Source organism: Mauremys mutica, unplaced genomic scaffold (assembly GCF_020497125.1).
Source record: "Mauremys mutica isolate MM-2020 ecotype Southern unplaced genomic scaffold, ASM2049712v1 Super-Scaffold_100355, whole genome shotgun sequence".
In the NCBI taxonomy this organism is placed as follows: Eukaryota; Metazoa; Chordata; order Testudines; family Geoemydidae; genus Mauremys; species Mauremys mutica.
This window is the reverse complement of record NW_025423322.1, coordinates 495,338-501,008: the sequence shown is the minus strand read 5'-3', so window position 1 is coordinate 501,008 and position 5,671 is coordinate 495,338. Positions and strand designations below refer to the sequence as shown.

The 5,671-nt window shown below is 52.4% G+C and overlaps 2 non-coding genes across 2 annotated transcripts; one reads left to right on the top strand and one right to left on the bottom strand.

Annotated features, from left to right (window-relative positions):
• Positions 1-427: 427 nt before the first annotated feature.
• On the top strand, positions 428-499 carry TRNAC-GCA. Its single transcript has one exon. It is a non-coding gene; the product is annotated as a tRNA-Cys (tRNA).
• A 4,466-nt stretch (positions 500-4,965) lies between these two features.
• Positions 4,966-5,038, bottom strand: TRNAV-AAC. The gene has a single exon. It is a non-coding gene; the product is annotated as a tRNA-Val (tRNA).
• Positions 5,039-5,671: the final 633 nt, after the last annotated feature.

The following is a 5,671-nucleotide window of genomic DNA, read 5'->3' as shown; positions in this document are numbered from 1 at the left end:
CCCTCACCAGTGCTGACTAGAGGGGAATAATCACTTCCCTCGATCTGCTGGCAACGCTCCTACTAATCCAGCCCAATATGACCAGTTACCCATATTGAATGCAGACACACCAATATCTGATACGTTGGTTCCTGTCCATTCAGGAGGTTATTTCCTACCTATTCATAAATAATGAAGCTGCTCTAAGCGGAGGGGAGAGAGCTGTCCCATCCGTGTAGTTAACCCATCTCCCCGAGAGGTGGTAGCTATGTCAGTGGGGGAAGCTATGTTGGTGGGTGTGCAAGCTGTGGTGTCTACATGTGTATATAAAGTTTAATCAAACCCCATTTTTTAAACCCCTGTGGTCTGGGAATAGAAAAGGAGCTCTCTGAGGCAGAGCCCGTCCTTCAAAATCCTTAAGATCATGGACTTCCATATGCAAATGTCAGGGGGTATAGCTCAGTGGTAGAGTGTTTGACTGCAGATCAAGTGGTCCTTGGTTCAAATCCAAGTGCTCCCTTACAAGCCTGTTTCTTTAATAAAAATAATTTAATTTCCAGTATGCTCAGGAGCTCCACTAAATAGGGATCCCTGAAATGAATGGACACACTCAATGTTTTCCTGTGCAAATGCATAAAAACCTAGCAAACATGTCCCCCCGCTGAAATCAGTTCCAATCCTCTAAGGGCTTGGCTACGCTTGAGAGTTGCAGCGCTGGTGGAGGCTTTCCAGCGCTGCAACTTAGTAACTGTCCACACCTGCAAGGCACATCCAGTTCTGCAACCCCCTGGCTGCAGCACTGGCTGTACACTAGGGGCTTGGCTACACTTACAAATTTGCAGCGCTGCAGCAGGGTGTGAAAACACACCCTCTCCAGCGCTGCAAATTGCGGCGCTGCAAAGCGCCAGTGTGGTCAAAGCCCCAGCGCTGGGAGCGCGGCTCCCAGCGCTGTACGCTATTCCCCACAGGGAGGTGGAGTACGGACAGCACTGGGAGAGTTTTCTCCCAGCGCTGGCGCTTTGACTACACTTAGCGCTTCAAAGCGCTGCTGCGGCAGTGCTGCCGCGGCAGCGCTTTGAAGTGCAAGTGTAGCCAAAGCCTTGGGGTGTAGCGAGTGCAGCACTGGTGATGCAGTGCTGCTCGTCAGGTGTGACCACACACCAGCGCTGTTATTGGCCTCCAGGGTATTAGGAGATATCCCAGAATTCCTGTTCAGCCACTCTGCTCATCAGTTTGCACTCTACTGCCCTGGCCTCAGGTGACCCGCCCTTTAAATGCCCCGGGAATTTTAAAAATCCCCTTCCTGTTTGCTCAGCCAGGTGTGGAGTGCAATCAGTGAATCTTTCCAGGTGACCATGCCTCCACGCAGCAAACGAGCCCCAGCATGGGGCAATGGCGAGTTGCTGGACCTCATTAGTGTTTGGGGGGAGGAAGCTGTGCAGTCCCAGCTGCGCTCCAGCTGTAGGAATTACGATACATTTGGGCAGGTATCAAAGGCCATCCTGGAAAGGGGCCATGACTGGGATGCGCTGCAGTGCAGGGTTAAAGTAAAGGAGCTGCAGAGTGCCTATTACAAAGCCCGCGAGGGAAACCGCTGCTCCGGTGCTGCCCCCACGACCTGCCGTTTTTACAGGGAGATGGATGCGATACTTGGGGGTGACCCCACTGCCAATCCGACAACCACGATGGACACTTCTGAGCGGGATGGGGGACAGGAGGAGGAGGGGGGGAGGAAACCGAGAGCGAGGGTTTCTCCTTTCACTTCTGCTGGGGAGTGCCGGGGTCCCAGGGGCGTTTCTAGCAGAGCATTCAGAACTGAACTGGGGGAACCAGCTTCTCATTACAGGACGCTCACGTTCAGACCACATCTTTATTTACAGTTTTTTATAATACGATATCATCCTTCAATCCTAGTGTCACCATCGATAGCATGGCATGTTCAGCCTGGTGGGATACCCAGGGGAAAACTAACCAGCTCTTCAAATCCAAGAGAGTGGAGATAAATCACCTCTCAGAGTCAATGTGGGGTAATCAATAGGCAGACAGTGGGCCAAATCGCTCTTGAATGGACCCCAAAATATTTTTATTATTGTTATTTTTTATTATTATTTACACTGCAGTCTGGACCTTGACTAGACCCTGAGCAAAAATTTTGGCTCTTTACAAAAAATAACAGATTACCCCTAAGAACGGGGTTGTGTTACATTCCTTATGTCCTCGCTCCATCTTGTGGCCATTTCCTTTCCCTCCTTTCGGTGAAAGGCTTTGGGATTGTGTGTAGAAACTTTATTTCCTCGGGAGAGACCCCGGAGCGGGGCCTGCCTGCATGTACCAAGCACCCACTAGATTAGAAGGTGACAGACCAACACTCGTAAGACGAGGCAGCCGTCCCTGTCAAAAAAATCATCTCCCTTCTTCACTTGAGTGACAGCCTGAATGGTTCCTTCTCTGGGCAGAGCCCCAAGGATTGGCATCATCCGCAACAAAGCCATGTGTCCGTAGCAGGAACCAACCCAAAATGTGCTTTCAAAGGAGCTGTCTCCTTCCTTCTGGGGTAAAATCTGCCATTATGGTCATTGATTTTAATTTCCCTTCTCTGAGGGCAGAGATGGGGTTGGAGCTACCTCAGGCTGGGATGTAGAGCCCATGTCCCCATCTGTCAGTCACTCTGGGGACCTGCCTTTGCTTCCAGCTGACAGGCTGCCTCCAGCTTCTCCGGTCGGCTCCTTAGTGTGGGGTGGGGTGGGTGAGTCACTTGACAAGCATAAGTGGCACATAAGAGAGCTACTCTCACCAGCTGCATTGGTGGTATAGTGGTGAGCATAGCTGCTTTCCAAGCAATTGACCTGTGTTCGATTCCCAGCCAATGCAGGGATGTGATGTTTTCCCCCTGGGAATTGGTTTAATTTCACTCACAATGTATCACTTTAGCAATGGAATGAGAGAATCAATGTCCCAAATCCCAGGAGGTCATTAAACACCCAGTGGAGGAAGAAAGGGGCAGGACTATACAGTGAGCTGTTGTGGAGTCATCCTGGTATTAAAATGTTTTACTGATTTTTAATTTTGTTCCCTTTACTTCCCTTTTAGACTCAGAGCCTTTAAGGTCAGAAGGGACCAGTGTGATCATCTAGTCCGACCTGCTGCACCTTGCAGGCCAAAACACCCCACCCACCCTCTCCTGTAATAGACCCGGGGGAGGGGATCCTGGCTGCGGGCAGAGGCTGCCCTGCTGCAGCAGGAGCTGGCAGCATCAAGCTTCTGCCCCCACAGAAGAGATCAGGGGGCGGAGAAGAGCAGGCTGGGCACCCTCTGGACCGTGGGCCCAGCGCCATGGCACCACTTGCGCCATGGTAAATCCAGTACTGGTGGGAGGGGAGGCAGCTCTGTGCTCTGCCCCTACCCCAGGCAGCACATGGAGGCCCTCTGCTCCCCTCCCCCCAGGGGTGTGCAGAGATGTGCCAGCAGCACTGAGGTGACTCCCTGTCCACTCTGCCTCCATCCGTCCATGCCGCTCCCAGAAATGGCCGGCATGTCCCAGCATCCCCTGGGGTGGGGGAGAGGTGTCTCCATGCACTGCCCCTGCCCCGTGTACCAACTCCGCGGCTCCCATTGGCCAGGAACTGCAGCCAATGGGAGCTCTGGGGGCAGCGCCTGCAGGCAGCGGCACACAGAGACCCCTGGCCTCGCCCACCTAGGAGCTGCGGCCGCAGGGTTGTGTGTACCGGTCACTTTGGGAGCTGCAGTGCCTGGGGTAAGCGCCACCCCTCCTGCACCTCAACCCCCTCCCCCAGCACAGAGCCAGCACCGCGCACCTAAATTTCCTCCCAGAGCTTTGCTTGTCTTCCTTTCACCTAGAACCGTCCTTCTTCTCCTGGGCTGCAAGTAGCCATCCCTGGGAAGCCAAGAGGCAGGCACAGGATTCTACCTCCCAGCAGCCAATTGCACCTCCCCAGGCTTTGCAGAACGACTGGTGGTGCTCTACTAACCCCACTTAGGCGCACTGAGGCGCTGAGCTTCTGCCCTGCCTTCCTCAGCTCAACTTTCCTCTTTTGCCCCATTCCCGCCTCACTCCCTCCATTGGCAAGTCACACAGAGGAGGCAGCAGGAAGAGCCGGCCTCCGTAGGCCAACCTCCCAGGGCAGAGGAGACCAAACCACAAGGCTTCAAAAGGTGACTGGCCAAGGTCCTCTAGCTTTCCCCTGTTGATGCCAAGGCTTTTTCCCAGCTCATTTCACCACCCTCTATCCTGCAGGGGTTGGGGTTATCACAGGTGTTACCCAAAATTGGGCCAGCTAGTCAGCGTAGGGAGAACTAATGACCCAACAGAGTTTGACAGAAAGCAGCACATTTATTATACTGACAGCTAAGCTCAAAAGAAGAAGCGGGGGGTGGCGGGGGTGTCACACTCACACTTGCATACTCACGCTCCCAGGACAGGCACGGCACTGGAGATGTCTGGATTCTGCAAGGTAAGTGTCCCACAGCACAGCTATGGACGGTGCGATGAAGGTAAGTCTTCCTGAGGCACAATGAAATACAACGCAGAGAACCACTGGCCAGGCGGTCGGGGTAAAGGGCATTCACTGGAGGTACAAGCTTGTGAGTGCTCTCCTGAGCACAGGGCCCTTCCCCTTTTAAGGGCCTGCACCTCATGCCCTGCGACTAGAGATGACTTGGCTGCATCTGGTTGGTCACACTCCACCTTGGGCAGTGTCCATGCTCTGGGTGTGTGATCGCTGCCTAATTAGCGTCCCAGACACTTTGTCTACCTGGGAGATCTTCTGCTCTTCAACCAGCCCATTCATCCCCCGAGCATTCCAGGGGGGAGCGGGACGGGGAAAACCACTTCACAGGCATTCAGAGAGGGGGAGGAGACAAAAGTGGGAGCGGGGGAAGTATAACAGACCTTTTGAGCATAGAAATCACTACTGCTCCTACAACAGCAGGGGCAGGCCAGTAGGAGCTGGGAAAAGTAAGCCATTGTGTTTCTGCCTGGTTTCGAACCAAGGACCTTTTGCGTGTTAGGCAAACGTGATAACCACTACACTACAGAAACTCTGCTACAGGATTGTGCCCCTCCCTTCATAAGACCATAAGAATGGCCATACTGGGTCAGACCAAAGGTCCATCCAACCCCACATCCTATCTGCCAACAGTGGCCAATGCCAGGTGCCCCAGAGGGACTGAACCTAACAGATAATGCTCAAGTGATCTCTCTCCTGCCGTCCATCTCCACCCTCTGACAAACAGAGGCTAGGGACACCATTCCTTACCCAGCCTGCCTAATAGCCATTCATGGACTTAACCGCCATTAATTTATCTGCAAAAAGAAAGAGGAGTACTTGTGGAACCTTAGAAACTAACAAATTTATTTGAGCATAAGCTTTCGTGGGCTAAAATCCACTTTATCGAATGCATGCAGTGGAAAATACAGTAGGAAGATATATAAATATACACAGAGAACATGAAAAAATGGGTGTTGCCATACACACTATAACGAGAGTGAGCAGTTAAGGTGAGTTATTATCAGCAGGAGAAAAAAACCTTTTGCAGGCATAATCGGGATGGCCCATTTCCAACAGTTGACAGGAAGGTGTGAGTAACAGTAGGGGGACAAATAAACATGGGGAAATAGCTTTAATTGTGTAATGACCCATCCACTCCCAGTCTTTATTCAAGCCTAATTTAA